This window comes from Mauremys reevesii, linkage group 1 (genome assembly GCF_016161935.1).
Source record: "Mauremys reevesii isolate NIE-2019 linkage group 1, ASM1616193v1, whole genome shotgun sequence".
NCBI classification, from domain to species: Eukaryota; Metazoa; Chordata; order Testudines; family Geoemydidae; genus Mauremys; species Mauremys reevesii.
This window is the reverse complement of record NC_052623.1, coordinates 201,864,954-201,882,305: the sequence shown is the minus strand read 5'-3', so window position 1 is coordinate 201,882,305 and position 17,352 is coordinate 201,864,954. Positions and strand designations below refer to the sequence as shown.

Genomic DNA, 17,352 nt, shown 5'->3' with positions numbered 1-17,352 from the left:
CATTGGCCTGCTAAACCCAGGGTTGTGAGTTCAATCCTTGAGGGGGCCACTTTGGGATCTAGGACAAAATCAGTACTTGGTCTTGCTAGTGAAGGCAGGGGGCTGGACTCCATGACCCAAGGTCCCTTCCAGTTCTAAGAGATAGGATATCCATTAATTATATATTATTATAATGAGGAAGGGGGAACTAAAACTGTACTATATTTGGGTAAGTCCCAAATCCCTCAGGGGGTTGTAACAGTCTGGACAGCCATCCAAAATGGAATCCTTGTTTGTAAACACAGATGAACAAAAAGGCACATTTATTGCTCAAAACATAACCATAATCCTTTGTGCTTGAATCTGCTTTGGAATACTGCTACAGTTGGTGCAAAGATTATTGGGAAATTTGGAAAATAAGGATGTCTGCCCCACCTTAATGAGCAACAAGAAGACCCTCCCAAGGGAGGGAATGCCACACAGAGAGGAACAGATTGTTTGCTAAGCTGGATGGTTAGTGAGAGGAAACAAGCAAAAAACAAATGGCATGGTACCAAACCCCCTCTGGCTGATAGTAATTGCGACTTGTATAGCACTTTACATCTTCAAAACGCCTTATGGACATTATTTACTAACTAATTATCAATGTAAATAGTGCTGGCCTTGTTCTCCCTGTGAGGGCATAAGGGCAGAAGTATTAAATAGGTAAAAGTACAAATACTCTGCTGCCGGTTGTGGACTGGTACAACTACAGTAGCATCTGAAATAAAAAGACTTCACACTTCTTTGGCACCTTTCATCAAAGGATCTCAAATGTTACAAACATTTATAATCCGACTATCTTCGAGATATTGTCCACAATTTATAGAAGAGAAAACTGAGGCCTAGAAGTTAAGGCCAACATTTTCAGAAGCAGTCTCTGATTGTGGGTGCCCAAAAAAGACTTCAGTTGAAATTTGGGTGCTCTGTAGAAGGACTAACCCAAATGTGGGGTTCTAACACAAACATGAAGGCAGTAGTGTTCTGTTATGGTACTTAAATACCCACCTCTTGACATGCAAATCTCAAAATAAAAAGACCTAGCCTAAGGGAGCTACTAACACAGACCTAATTCTAAAGTTATTCAGTAAGATTTAACTATGACCCTCAAAATGAAAACTCAATCCACAGAAAAATTAAAAAGTCAACAATATGATTATCATATCCTTAAACTCAAGAGGTTGGTTGCAATTTTTTTTAATTGTGATTTTTTTTAAAAGAGATTTAATTTCAAACACGAAGAGACTTATTATTTTTAGAAGATCAGTTTGTAAAACAATATACTTCATTAAGATTAGAATATAAGGAAAAATATCAGAACACTCAATAACAATGAAATTTTTATATCACTTCAACACAAACTGAGGAGTATAAACCCAATACCACATCTTCTATAAAATTCTAGCTCAACATTAGATCAGTTTTGAGTTTGGATACTTGAAGTGGCCTGGCAAACAATTTTACACATATGGTATTTAACAAGTGAACAACACTAAACGGGGCTTAAAATAGCATAATAAGACAAGTTTAATATTCCATGACTGAAGAGATTTCTTTCCAGTGTTTGTAAGTGGATCACTCTCCAATAAATTAAACCAATGACTGTGGAAATTGCTCTGCCTTGTTTGAATTCATTACAGCAGCAATTACGACATTTGAAATTTCAACAAAATGGTCTGTAAACCTAGCTGTAAAAGTTTGAACCAAAAAAAAAAACAATCACAAAAAAAAGGAAATGAAAATGAACTGGTACCAAAATAAAATAATAAAATAATAATCATCTGTTTGAGGTATACCCTTTCCATGTAATTCAGCCTGCTTGGACCAATACACTGGTATACTTACAACCTACAATGCAATGCCTCTGAAAAGACCGATTTCATAAGGTTACTTCTTCCACAAGCAGCTACAGTATCATTTATCAACCAAATAAGCCTTTGCTCTGATGGTGTAATGTTTTTAAATTTTATATCCCACCGGGGAGCTTTTGTGCATGCAAAGACAAGTACTGACGTGATTCTCCAATTGTGATAATGTAATGTCACCATGGAAGTGACCTAGCTATATAGGTTTCAAGCTTCTGAGCATACCTGGTGTGAACCAGAAGTCTGAGCATTTTCAGTTTGAGCTGACTTCTAATGGAACTGTTAAAGTGCTGCGCCTACTCTCCTGACCAACCTCTCTTATGAGTTCTCACTAAATTTCTGACACATAATGTTATCTCAAATCAAAGAAAGAACAATTACTTAAAAATTCACTGCATTTTCCAAAGAAGTCACCCAGAAAAAATGGTTTCAGTTTAACCTAGCAGTTCTCAAACTGTGATCAATGAATCACATGTGGTTTATGGAGCACTAGCTGGTAGCTTGCTGGGAGATGGCAGATTATGTGGTCAGATTTACACTAAATCTTACTCCAAATGGAATCAGTCTCAAAAACCTGCATTTGTGATTAAGCCTCGGAATGCCAATAATATGAAAAATGAGTTTTCTAGCAGTGTATTAAGACCATGCTAATCATGAGAAATGCATCCAGGCAAAGGAGAACTTTTTTTCTCCCAGCAGCATCATGTCAAAGGAATATATGTATGAATTGTGCATTTCTTAATAGATACCAGATACATGGGAAAATATTTCATAAATGTAATCTGTAACTCAAAGATGTGAAGGATTTTTACTAATCAGAATCTCCTTCAGATTTAGACATAATCTTTACAACAAGGAACACATTTCTACAAATCTCACTGTTATATAAAGTGGAAACAGTAATATTTGAATGTCCTGTGACTGTTTAAATTTTTCATACACATCTGACTTAAGCCTGGTCCACACCTAAAACTTAGGTTAACGTAGCTGCACTGCTCAGGGCTGTAAACATTTTTTGCATCTTGCACAATGTAATTAGATCGACCTAACCTCCACAGTGGACACAGCTAGGTCAACAGAAGGATTCTTCTGTCGGCCAAACTACCATCTTTCAAGTGGATGAATTTACTATAGTGATGGAAAAACCCCTTCCATTGATGCAGGAAGTGTCTTGCAACATTTGTAGATACACTCTCAATAAATAAGTGGTCCTCTCATGTGGCCTATGTCAGTTCCATAACATCAGGACTACAAAGTAGGATTTATTCATGAAGACACAAGGCAAACCTTTTTACTTCTTGAGAATCTTAGAAGATAATCTCCAAAAGGACTGAAGAACTTTAAAAACAGACTGTCCTTGCCATTATCATCTCAATTTTCATTCTTCCATGAAGACGATTAGTAGCAAAGAGTGGCAAAGAAAGATAAACAGATGGAGAGAGACAGAAACTTGAGTGACAGTGGCAGCAAATGAAGATTGTTTGAAATGAAAAACATTTAGAAGCCTGGCAGCTAAGAGATCATTCTTCTCCAATGTCACAGAAACCACCAAAACATGCCAAAACAGTGGGTCGCTTTCATTAGCCCTGACAGCATGCAGACCACAGCAGAACCCAGCTCCATCTGATGGAAGGGCCTCTCAAGGTGCATGGAAGCCAATTCCATGCATAGGAAAAAGACCAGCTTCATTCCTGAATTCAGACTACTTCTAGAGTCTGGGCTTGTCTTCACTACCAGGGAGATCAATGCTGCTGCAATCAACAGCAGAGCACTCTCCGGTTGACTCTGGTACTCCAGCTCCCCAAGAAGAGTAAGAGTAAGAAACTGGAGCAGCATAACTTATGTTAACTCACCCCAGTAGTGCACACAAGGCCTCTGAGGGCTTGGCTACACTTGAAAGTTGCAGCGCTGGGAGTTACAGCGCTGGTCGTGCAGCTGTGTAGGGACAGCGCTGGTGTGTGGCCACACTGACAGCTACCAGCGCTGGTGTGTGGCCACATTTGCAGCATTTGCAGCGCTGTTGGGAGTGATGCATTATGGGCAGCTATCCTAGCGTTCAAGTGGCAGCAACAGGCTTTTCAAAAGAGCGGGGTGGGGTGGGGCGTAGTGTGACAGGGAGCGGGGGAGAGAGAGAGAGAGAGTGGATTTTTGGAGCCAACACTGTGTGTTAGCTTCCTGACTTGAAAAATCAGAAAATGTTCCCGACCCCTTAGTCTTAACTCTTAATTGCAAACAGCCTGCAGCCAACGGACTCCCTGCTGTTTCCATGCCTGCCTCATTATCTCATTTGATTGTTCACAGCCAGGTACAGATTGATCACAGCAAACAGGAGCTGTGTTTGTTTTTTAGATAAGCAGCTCTGGGAGCAACGGAGCTCCGCGGAGCTCCGAGTTCACAACAAAACAAAGAGAGGCAGCATAACAAAACAAAGAGTAATTTAGTTAAAAGCATTCTGGGATATCTGCTAATACCCTGGAGGCCAATAACAGCGCTGGTGTGTGTCCACACTTGACGAGCAGCGCTGGATCACCAGCACTGCAATCGCTACACCCCAACCAGACCAGGTGTACAGCCAGCGCTGCAGCCAGGGAGTTGCAGCGCTGAATGTGCCTTGCAGGTGTGGACGGTTACTAATTGCAGCGCTGGAAAGCCTCCACCAGCGCTGCAACTTTCAAGTGTAGCCAAGCCCTGAGTTAACAGCTGGGAGAGAAAGAAAATTAGATTTCTCTTGCCTTAATGCTTCAGTATAGAGTAGATGGAGCTACCATCTTGTTCTAACTGAAACTGGATTTCAGAAACTCAGCCACCTCCACTTTCACATCCTTGCATCTTCCAAAAAAGACATAATTAATCCTTATTGGAAAAAGATGTTCAGACATGATACCAAGCTCCTTTCTAAACACCTTAAGCATAAAAAGCCCAAACCATCCTCTGAAACATCTGGGAATTCATTTCCTAGAGGGCCAGCTCTATTGCTTACAATATATCCTTAAAAGACGCCTACAAGAATTCATTTCTGGTAACAATGGAGCAATAACAATGAGTCAAAGTATGTTTAAGCAACCCAGACTCTGACATCAATATGTGTACAGTACCTGTGTTGATAGCACTATTACAAGTATGTGTTGTCACCAAAACAAATGTCAGTGCTGCATTTAAAGCAAGGTCTTGAGAAACACTGCTGATAAATCACTCCTTCCAAAGCATAACCAAGACATCTCAAAAGCCACAGGAACTGAAGAAATCAGGAACCTCAGGGCTATCAACCATAAGAGCTTAAACAGACCCCATTACTTCACCCTGAGTCAAACAATGTTTAAACTAGCCGATAACGGAAATGCTATCATGTCCTGAAGCATAAACTTCTTGGATACACTTTCAGATATAAAAGTCTCCTAACACAAACATCTATAAAAGATTTTAACGTGTGACAAAATACCGCATGTCACTTGATTTTTCATGTCCAATTCCAAAGTATTCATTAGATCCTATAATATTTATATACATATACATATATATATGGTGTGTGTGTGTCCCCTGCTCTTTTATTCTAAGAGTTAGAAATGAGTTTTGCCTACTTGCCCATTTAAATCTTGGCCTCTCAGCCAAAACTAACAACTAGGATGTCAATTGGTCCTACTTGCAGTGGTGGTGGTGTAATGTGGATACCTGTCCACTATGAACTGTATAGAAAATTCTAATTCACCCCACAATGACCACGTAACAAACAATATGCAGCAATAACTTTCAGACACTACTGAGACCAGTTTAGACTCAGAATTAATATTACAAGTTAAAGGTGCCAAGTTCAATTTTCAATAAATAAATAAAATGTTGATTCCTATTACATTTGCTATAAATATCAGTCATTTCACACATATGATAAGGCTTTCCTGTACCAGGATGTTGTCTGCTAATTTAGTATAATTGTGTCCACTTCACCTTCTTCCTTTTCACACCAGGGATATAAAGTATTAACCCATCATATGTGCTACCCGCTCTCTGTATATCTACTAAGAATACCATGAAATAAACAAACAAAAAAGGCATAATGAGGATATATCAGGCTTCATAAAAAATTTAAAGTATTCAAAAACTATTAAACCATCTGAGGCATGCAAATACTAATCTTGGTCCAATAAGTCATGATTGGGTCTTACTGACCAGCACAGAAAGGTTTAGGGATTGAGAATGGATATCTAGTGTAATCTGTGCCTGTAGTTCTTTATCATACGTTGAGCTCAAACACCTCTTTTATATATATATATATATATATATATATATATATATATATATATATATATATATATATATATATATATATATATGTGTGTGTGTGTGTATGAAAATATATATATTTCAATTAGCAAAAAAGAGAAGTTTATCACTGTATAGGAAAGATTCTATAAGTGCTGTTTACTGTATTGCAGAAGAGTAACTAAGATAGGTACAGCCAGGAGTAGGCAGAAGGGGGCAGAAGGAGGAAAACTATAGAATCATAAAAGCAGCAAAGAGTCCTGTGACACCTTATAGACTAACAGACGTATTGGAGCATGAGCTTTCGTGGGTGAATACCCACTTCGTCGGATGCATGTACATGCATCCGACGAAGTGGGTATTCACCCACGAAAGCTCATGCTCCAATACGTCTGTTAGTCTATAAGGTGCCACAGGACTCTCTGCTGCTTTTACAGATCCAGATTAACACGGCTACCCCTCTGATATAGAATCATAGATTATTAGGGTTAGAAGGGACCTCAGGAGATCATCTAGTCCAACCCCCTGCTCAAAGCAGGACCAATCCCCAAATCGCCCCCTCAAGGATTGAATTCACAACCCTGGGTTTAGCAGCCCAATGCTCAAACCACTGAGCTACTATGAACAAATATTTGCATTTTCTATGGGAAAAAGAAACAGTGCCCAAAGCTTTTTACCTATGGGATCACCCAAGAGCAGAGAAGTTTTACATTCTTGTGATTCTTCTGTTGCAATGTCACTGTTAGGAAAAACAGTCACGTAAGAGAAATAGAATAGTATTATATGGAATATGACTTATGCTATGCCAGTTCAGGGAGCTGATCGACTCTGTTTATCTTTCTGTTAAGTAACAACATAATATCTCTCAGAGAGTAAGTCATTAAGACCCTAAATTTAAAACTGTATTCCACATTAGATTTTTTTTAAATCTAACGTTCTACCACTATATTAAACAAACCAATGCATCTCTTAGAATACACTTGGTCCTACACAAAAACAAATCAAACACAAACATATGTGCTATGATTACAAACCAACTTTGTTTATGGACTGTAGTTATCCTTCATCTAAAGAGCATTAAACTTTACATTATTCATTTATATTATTGTAGTCTGAGGAAGGCCAGCCATGAACCAGGACCCCTTTGTGCTAGGCGCTGTACAAACACAGAACAAAAAGATGGTTGCTACCCTAAAGAGCTTACAATTCAATTATAAGACATGAAACTAGAGATGGATACAGACAGATGAGGGAGTACAAGGAAACAATGAAGCAATATTGGTCAGCATGATCGGCAGTGGTCTCAGCACACCAACAGCCTAACTGTTGTCAAGGTTTTTGTAGGTGTCATGACAAAGGAGAGTTTTAAGAGGGATCTGAAGGAGGACAATGATGTAGCTTAGTAGACGTTTACAAGAAGCACCTTCCAAGTGTGAGGGGAAGCATGGAAGAAAACACAAAGGTGCCTGTTAAGCAATTTAACAAGCTGGCATCTGAGCTGACTGGAGCACTGACAGCTCAATATGGAATGAGAAGTGTTAGGTAGGCTGGAGAATTTGCTGTGAAGCTTATGTTTGATACGATAAAGATGCGGAGTCAGTGGAAAGATGCAAAGAGAAGGGGTGATGTGATCAAAGCAGCAGACTAGAAAAATGAACATCTGAGCTTGAAGGCTGGAGCCAATGTAAACCAAAAGTGAGGTTCTACTGAAATTCCTTTAGTTTGGAAGACGTTATTGTGGGAAATAACATTACAAGGAATAGAACAGAAATTTTATCCATCCATTTAATTAAAAAATGGATAATAGAGCTGAATAAAGTTAACTGGAACTAACTGAGGTATCAAAAAAAAAAAAGAAACAAACAAACACTCAACAACACCATGGCAAACTATTTTGAAAAGAGTGTATGAGAAAAGTGAAATTTCAGGGAACAGAAGATTTGGTGGTTTGTTGTTTTTTAAGCTCTGAATATGAATTGCTTTAAAGTCACTCCCTTGAGCCCCTGAAAAGTTTTCTGGTATGAAACACTTTACAATTTATTCAAGCATTCAGATCATCCCCTATATGGTTTTCTTAGCAACAGTCCAGTCTGCACGCAGTGTACCTGAAACTATCAGATTAACGAAAGCATTCCCAAATACCAATGTATCCTTATTATTGCTGAATTTAAGATGAAAACATCTCTGATGACTTGTCCTTCAGAAGCTTCCATAAAAATGGGAGATTAACCAATACCAGGGGCGGCTCCAGGCACAAGTGCAGTAAGTGTGTGCCTGGGGCGGCAAGCCGGGGGGAAGGGAGAGCAGCCTGCCGGTTGCTGTGAGAGCGGCTCGCCTGCGGGCTGGTCACGGAGATTCGGCGGCATACCTGCGGGAGGTCCGCCAGCCCCGCGGCTTTAGCGGTAATTCGGCGGCGGGGATGCTGAATGTGCGGCACCATCAGACCTCCTGCGGGCATGCCAACGAATCTCCGTGACCAGCGGACGGCCCGCAGGCAAGCCGCCGAAAGCCACCTGACTGCTGTGCTTGGGGCTGCAAAAACCATAGAGCCGCCCCTGACCAATACCCTTTTGAATATAGTCGCTCTCCTCCTACCTCAAGGATATTGTGGAATTTTTGTTGCAGACCTCAGGAGCAAACTGGTATCTGAAGCCTGCAAAAAAATCCCCCAAATCCAACAGACTCCCTTGAATAGTACGAGCTATGGGCAACGCTCATACAAAAAACTAAGTATGTACTACACACTAGGAGATCAAGAAATTCCGTAAATACTTTTCCAGACTAGAGAACTGAACCACACAACCAAGACAAATTCCTAAATCATTAACTCATCAAATAGCACAGCATTTCTGAATCCCAAATGGACCAAAGTTTTTCAAGTTGTGTTACATCCCTAGAAATCCACAATTCAAAACAGCTCATCTGGGATGTATTAACCACTGTGTTAGTTCAGCACAGATTTCTTAAGCAGATACCAAAATGATCAGTATCCTTAAAATACTGTTATAGCCATTGTATTGTTATACAGTGATTAGTGTCTGGCCATTTGGATAGTAAGAAGCAGAGTTGCGTTCACTTAGGAGACAAAAAAAGATTTTTTGGTGACAGTGAATCTTAACAAAAAATATCATTTGAGGAATATATTTTTATATACGTTTATACGCATATACAGTAAGCAGCAGTGCTCAGAATCACAACTAACATAACCCAACTACCTTCAGCAGAAACTTTCTGTAATGGTTACACTTTCACTGGCTAAAGCTGCAGGTAGGGGGAGATGGGAAGCCACAATTGAGAAGGAAAAAAAACCAACCTACAATAACAAAAGATTTGAGTATATTTTAGTCCTGGACTGGCCCTAATCAGTGATCAGTAAAACTTTTGATAGGCCATGGCCCTTAATGAATCTTGTAGCTTTTGGGATACCAGAAGCAACACAATGACAGATCACTTCAGCCTGCATGCTGGGCTTCACATTCCAAGGTATCTCTGGAGCAGGTGTACTGAATAACAAGCAGGGTAACTGGAGGTCTCAGTCATGCATGTGAAGAGTCAGATGGGAGGAGATATAAAACTGTGCTAAGACGCTGAAGGGACTTAAGACACCATGAAATACTACCCTGGCCTATCTGTTTCAAGGCCTTGATAGGCAAAACCCTCTCCTGACACTACTTGAAGCCTTGTCTACATGGAAAAGTTGTACTGGTTTAACTTATATTGTGTTTTAAAATTGATTCAGTTAAACCAATGCAAGAATATCCATAGAGGAGTTTATACAGGTATAACTAAATTGCTTCATTTCACTTCTTAGGTTAAGCCAGTGCTACTGTCTTACAAAGACAAATCGTAACAGGGACCAGGATTCATGGTGAGGTAGATCTGAAGTTGAAGAGCAGTAGGGAAAACTCTAAACCTGACCTGTTAGGATAGGGTTAATGTTGTCCTGATTAAACATAGATGTTCGATCAGGGGTGGGCAAACTTTTTGGCTCAAGAGCCATATCAGGATTGTGCAAGTGTATGGAGGGCCGGGTAGGGAAGGCTGTGCCTCCCCAAACTGCCTGGCCCCCACCCCCATCCGCCCCCTCCCGCTTACTGCCCCCTGACTGCCCCCTCAGAACCACCAACCCCCTGCTCCTTGTCCCCTGACCGCCCCCTCTCGGGACCCTCGCCTCCTATCCAACCCCCCTGCTCCCTGTACCCCGACTGCCCTGACCCCTATCCACACCCCGCCCACTGACAGCCCCCGGGACTCACAGCCCCTATCCAACCGCCCTCTGATCCTCGTCCCTGACCACCACCTCCAGGGACCCCCGCCCCTAACTGCCCCTGGGATCCCACCCCTTATCCAACCCCCCCTGCTCCCTGTCCCCTGACTGCCCTCCCGAGCCCTATCCATATCCCCGCCCCCTGACAGGCCCCCCGGGACCCTCTGCTCCCTTACCCAACCCTCCCAGCTCCTAGCCCCGCAGCCACGACACCCGGCCAGAGCCAGCTGCGCTCCCCACGCTGCCCAGCGGGAGCGGCGGGGGAAGGGGAACAGCAGGGGAGGGGCCGGGGGCTAGGCTCCCCGGCCAGGAGCTCAGGGGCAGGGCAGGACGGTCGGCCTGCGGGCTGTAGTTTGCCCATGTCTGTGTTAGATCATCAGCCTTTTCTGCTGGAGCAGAAACAAAGAGAGACATTCTTTAATGCCCTGTTTATAGGCTTAGAAAACCTGCCAATTCACCAGTCAAATAACATTCAGTTGACTGGTCAACTCACTACCTAAAGACAAAATCTCAGCTATCCCAAATTTTCTTCTTTATGTATCATGTCTTCTAACACCCCTTTTAAATGAGCATTAGTTTAGGTTAGGAAGAAGAATGTATATTAAATGTTTTTATATTGCTTTTGGGCAAACTTTGTAGTTATTTGTCCTACAGTGCATTTTTCTAAAATTTTCTCAAGGTCACATATACACAATAAGGAACTAAATGCATTACCCGGTAGGGAATGTCTTCTGACTCTGTCAAGGGAAAAGGAATCAGTGGTTAAGTGAAGAGATGCAGTCACTATATGTCTTGAGGCTGTGCCTTGAGGAAAAAGGACCTAACTAATCCTCATAAGAACTGGCTTAGAAGTTGGTGGCATCTGCCAAACAGGAGAGAAGGAACACTACATCAGGGGTTCTCAAACTGGGGGTCAGGACCCCTGAGGGGGTCATGCGGTTATTAATAGGGGTCACAAGCTGTCAGCCTCCACCCCAAACCCTGCTTTGCATCCAGCATTTATAATGGTGTTAAATATATAAAAAAGTGTTTTTAATTTATAAGGGGGGGGGGTCGCACTCAGAGGCTTGCTATGTGAAAGGGTTCACCATACAAAAGTTTGAGAACCCCTGCACTAGGTAATACAAGAGTTTGGATACCCAATTCTCTCCCTCTGCCAAAGGAATGAAGATCTGAATCTGCTTCTGTCCATGGCCCATAGTGAACGCCAAATGATACAAGAGAATGTTACTTTAAGAACTTTCCACTGCTTCCCCCCACATATACAATCTATTGGACATCAATGGGGTTCAGACTCTTACTTAGCCATAAAAGCCTCAAAATTTATCTCACTAAAGTGCAGAAACTAAAGTGAAGAAAAAGTTAGTCTGAAAACCAGAAAAAAAAAATTTACGGTGAGATCTAGTAGTCTATGGAATAAGATGTTACGGGAAGAGGAAAATCAAATTAAACTGCTTTAATCATTTAAAAGGGATACTATCAAATTATAAAATAAATGTATAGCCTGATCTTGCTCCCATTTAAATTAATGGCAAAATTCCCACAGACTTCAATAGAACAAGGTTAGACATGTATTCAGAAATAAAATACAAGGTTATTAGAACAAATATTTGGACAGCAGTTCACCTGTTCATCATGTATGTTAGGCAATGAAACTAGACTGGTCAATTTCACTTTGGTGCTCATTCCTGAAATCAACACTGCTTTCTGTTACCTCTGATTTTCCAGCACTGTGTGCAAATGTTTATATCCAATTACACAACCACTGTTCTCCAGAAGAACAAATGGTCTCAAAAGTATTTACAATTTTAACTGAAAAAATTGACAATTATCAATTTCTGTGGCTATTTGTTATAATTCAAATTTTGGACCTAAACTACTTGGTGGTATCCTTTTAAAAGTAAAAAAAAAAATTATTCAGGCAACACCAACATGAACCAGCTGACTGAGGACCTATTTCAGCCAAGCATTAAAACACATGATAAAACTTAAGTAGGTGCTTAAGTCCATCCTATTCAGCAAAACACAAAGCATATGTTTAAATGATTTGCCGAACTGAGGTCCTTTTTTTTTTTTTTATCTTTGATGTGAATCGGAAAGGAAAGAGAATCAAATGCTAGAATGGTTAGGGTTATGAAACTGTAGCTAGGAATGGCTGGGTGATGAGGGAGGTGGGACAAGAGATTTAATAATGGACAGAAGGGGAAGAATTTAATGAACTTAATTTTAAAGTTAAAACATGTAACTAACACACATGCCAATCACCACCCCAATCACTTTCCTTGCATGTTATATATTTCTTCCCCTATCCTTCATGTGCTTGTGCCTTTTTAGCTCTTCAAAGTAGGGATCTTCTCTTCAAGTAAGCTCTTCCACAGAGTAGACACTATCACAGTTTAAATAGTAACATTAATGTAAAGAGTAATCAGTCAAAAACAAAATGCATTCGAGAACACACTACAGGGAGCAGTCCTGCTCTGGCATAAGACAGGCTAGATGACTTAATAGGGTTTTCTTTTTGTCTCTAATTTCTATGATTCTTTGGTTTTTCTATCCTGCCGTAATACTTGCGAGTGCAACAACAATTTTGAAAACTATGATTAGTCACTAAGGAAACAGAGCTTGTTTTCAGGGAGACAGAGAAGCAACATGACCTAAATAATAGGCTTTCCCCTCTCTTATCTAATTCTTTTATGGTAGAGAATGGTGGTCAGACCTTAATGTTCTGCAGTCCTCCCAATGATGCAGTGAGTTTCACTCACAAGGACTGCATCTTTTTACACACTGTGAGTACAAAGTCGGACCAATCACCTTGTAGAATGAAGATCGCTTCACTCCTCCTGCTAAAATCTGAACTGGCAGCAATGAAAGAATTTATGTAGATTGTCCATTCTTTGGGGCAGGGACTATCTTTTTGCTCTGTTGGTACACTGCCTAGCACAACAGGGTCCTGATCATGACTAGCGCTCCTACGTGCTACTGGAGTACAAGTAATAAATAACAATAACACTAAAAGCAGCAAAGAATCCTGTGGCACCTTTAGACTAACAGACGTTTTGCAGCATGAGCTTTCGTGGGTGAATACCCACTTCTTCGGATGCAAGCAGTGGAAATTTCCAGGGGCAGGTATATATAAGCAAGCAAGAAGCAAGCTCGTTATCTCTATACCTGCTCCTGGAAATTTCCACTGCTTGCATCCGACGAAGTGGGTATTCACCCACGAAAGCTCATGCTGCAAAACGTCTGTTAGTCTAAAGGTGCCACAGGATTCTTTGCTGCTTTTACAGAACCAGACTAACACGGCTACCCCTCTGATAATAACACTAAAGTCACTTAGCAACCTTAAAATAGCAAAGGATTAGCGTAAAACATGGTGTTGGGTACTGAAATATCAGTAAACTCTGTAAGGACACAAACCTATAAGAAGCTCCTGGAAGATGATGCATGACTAAAACACTCATTAGTGCTAAGAGGACTGTCTCTATATTCAGTACTAACATACATATATGATAATAAGGAGTCTGGTGGCACCTTAAACACTAACAGATTTATTTGGGCATAAGGTTTTTTACCCATGAAAGCTTATGCCCAAATAAATCTGTTAGTCTTTAAGGTGCCACCAGACTCCTTGTTGTTTTTGTGGATACAGACTAACATGGCTACCCCCTGATACTTGATACATATATGATAGACAGCATCTTGCAGGATTGTGCCCTGATACCACAGAAACATGTGAGCATAATCAATCATTTCTGGAGGATGCACATAGAGTTTTAAAAAATAAATCATTTTTTTACAGTGTTTCCATTGGTTTGCATATAAAATTAATTGAAAAGAACAGGACACTCCAGCATCCTGACAACTTCAGCATCTTCACTGAAACCAGAAAACCTCAGTTTCAGCAGCAGGGTCTATGGAGTCTTTGAAGTGGCCACAGTTTGGGTTTAAGCCACTCTGAGCTACAAAACTGAAGGCTCATGGGCAGCGTACAATGTTAGGTATGTGCAGGGGCGGCTCTAGGAATTGTGCTGCCCCAAGCAGGGCGGCACGCCGCGGGGGGCGCTCTGGCGGTCACCGGTCCTGTGGCTCCAGTGGACCTCCCGCAGGCGTGCCTGCGGATGCTCCACCAAAGCCCCGGGACCAGCAGATGCTCCGCAGGCACGTCTGCGGGAGGTCCACCGGAGCCACCTGCCGCCCTCCCGCGACACGCCGCCCCAAGCAGGCGCTTGGCGCGCTGGGGTCTGGAGCCGGCCCTGGGTATGTGCATTCGTTATGACAGAAACACTGCAAATCAGTATAATGACAAAACGGAATCACTGATTGATTGGGGTAAACAAACGAGTACTGACCTGTACAAGGTGCACAGTTGTCATTGAGGGTAGGGCTACATTGTAGCTGAGATTGTGACTCCCAGCCCAGGTAGGCAGACAAGCACTAGCTCTGCTCACGCTACTGCACTAAAAATAGCAGTGTGAATATTACAGCATGGGCTAACCAACAAGTTCAAACCCACTTCACCCCCGGGGTCAGTACGAGCGTGGGTAGCCTGTGTTCCCACTCATGCTGCAATGTCCATGCTACTGTTTTTAGCACGTGAGGTCAGTCAACCCACGCTGCAGTGTAGACATATCCTGACAGAGGGTGAATTCCTGGCTCTATCGAAGTCAAAGGGAATTTTGCCACTGAATTCAATAAGGGCAGGATTTCATCCAAAGACTCTGGGCTAGAGGTGTAACAAGCACCAAGGAAGGCTCTTGGGCAACCTATTACACTGAGACTAATTTTTTTAATCAGTGGGTTGAAATACTTATAACATATTTCCTGACACAAAATTCTTCCCTACACCTCTACCCCGATATAACACGGTCCTTGGGAGCCAAAAAATCTCACCGCCTTATAGGTGAGACCACATTATATCGGGTTCGGGCCGGTACGCCGTGCCAGACTGGACCGGCTTCCCCGGCAGTGATTTAAAGGGCCCAGTGCTCCAGCCGCTGCAGGGAGCCCTGGTCCCTTTAAATCACTGCCAGAGCTCCAGCAGCGGGGCTCGGGTGGGGATTTAAAAGGCCTGGGACTCCCCGCAGCAGCCACAGCCTCTGGACCTTTAAATCACTGCCCGAGCTCCGGCAGCCGGGCTCAGGCAGTGATTTAAAGGGCCCGGGGCTCCACACAAATTTGGACTTAACGCGGTAAAGCACCAGGGCTCGGGTGGCGCTTTAAAGGGCCCGGGGCTTCCCGCCGCTTTACCGCGTTATATCCGAATTCATGTTATATCAGGTCGCGTTCTATCGGGGTAGAGGTGTATTTCAACTTAGTACTTGGAATAGTCGTCCATCCCCGCCGTTATTAAACTGTGACATTATAGAACAAGCAAGTGGAAACAGGTAATTACATACTTGGCAGATGCACTGTGGCAAAGCTGCTTTGCAACAGGCTACAGAGGTGAACATTTTTATTGCAGAGCAGGATTAATTAGGAACACTACGAGGTCATACTTTGGCCATCCCTGCTGTAAACACGGATTTATAAACAGGGGGATTTGCATCACTCCCTCTCCCCCCCACCCCCCAACACACACAGACAGGAGAATGTCACAAGCTTATAATGAGCACTATCTGGGCTTTGTTCCTTAACAGCAGGGTGTTCCTGTAGCAGCATCAAAACAGAGCCAGATTGGGAAGGATGGTCCTTTTGTTTTATAGGGATGCTGGGACCGTTCTACTCCTCAAAGTTTTGCACACACAATTCTAACAGACCATATTATGTGGAAGGGCACTTGGAACCTAGGTAAACTTAACATGGAGATAGGATGAATCAATGGAGAGCAGGCATGAAGCATGGAGAGTGTGACATGGAAGAAAACGGAATGGAGAAGGACGAGGGAAAGAAATGCTTACATTTCCTATCTTAAAATGTTATGTAGTGCTGCTATGCTCTGTTAAACAGATGCCGAGACCCACACTAAGGAGGTGGCTTTTCAGTGGAAAGTGAAGTGAGTTACAGCACCTCAATGTGGTATTGTGATGGTTAATTAACATTTGTAAAGCACTCCGATGAAAGGTACTTGTACAAGTGTAAAATATTATTTCCTGGTCAAACATGTGTTAGCTAAAGGATCCGAACAACAATTTCAGCCAATGGACAGTTATCTACACATAGTGCTAAATAAATTATGTTGTTCTGTCCATAGGATTAGCAAACCATAACAATGCTCGAACACTTGTCTCTCTCACCAACAAAATACAAGATATTACCTCACTCACCTTGTCTCTCTCATAATAAGGCATATCAGTCTCCCAGATACAGGTCGGGAGGAATTTATATATGGGCATTTATAATGCCAACTAGGTTTGAAAGATGTACAGATCTGATCCCTTCTCATGCAATACACACACACACACACATGTATGTATACACCCATTACACCCATACATACCCACATCCACACACACACGACAGAATTTGGAATAAGTTCCACTGCAGTAGTGGTACAAAGAGATCCACTGAAATTTCTGAGTAAAGCATGAACATCTTTTAAGGGACAGAAGTTTGATCCCATGTGTTTATTATACTTACACTGTCTTTTCCATAAAATACGTATTTTTGGTATTTATTTGTTCTAGCACCTGGAAACAACATCCCTATCTAAACACAAGTACTGTCCATCACATTGGCCTTCTTATTCGCATTTAAATAAAAAATGTTTTATTATGAGCTTTTTAGCAGATTCAAGTAAACACACACACCAACTCATCTGAAGACTAAAATTTCAAGGGGTGCAAATGAAGCAGATGCATCCATAATCCATTTAGCAGAGCAGAACATAAGTTTAGAAAGTACTTAATGGACTAATTCTCATATCAATATGTAGGGGTTTATTCAGTTAACTCCCATTAACCCTAAATGGGGCTTCAACAAGCAAATCCCCTACATATTGCAGATAGT

The 17,352-nt window shown here is 41.8% G+C and overlaps 2 protein-coding genes across 5 annotated transcripts in view; one reads left to right on the top strand and one right to left on the bottom strand.

Moving 5' to 3' along the window:
• CMSS1 (cms1 ribosomal small subunit homolog) overlaps window positions 1-17,352 on the bottom strand; it is a 385,325-nt gene that overhangs the window by 309,869 nt on the left and 58,104 nt on the right. The window lies entirely within an intron of this gene.
• Window positions 1-17,352, top strand: part of FILIP1L (filamin A interacting protein 1 like) — a 157,073-nt gene that overhangs the window by 87,544 nt on the left and 52,177 nt on the right. The gene's annotated exons all lie outside the window — the stretch shown is intronic.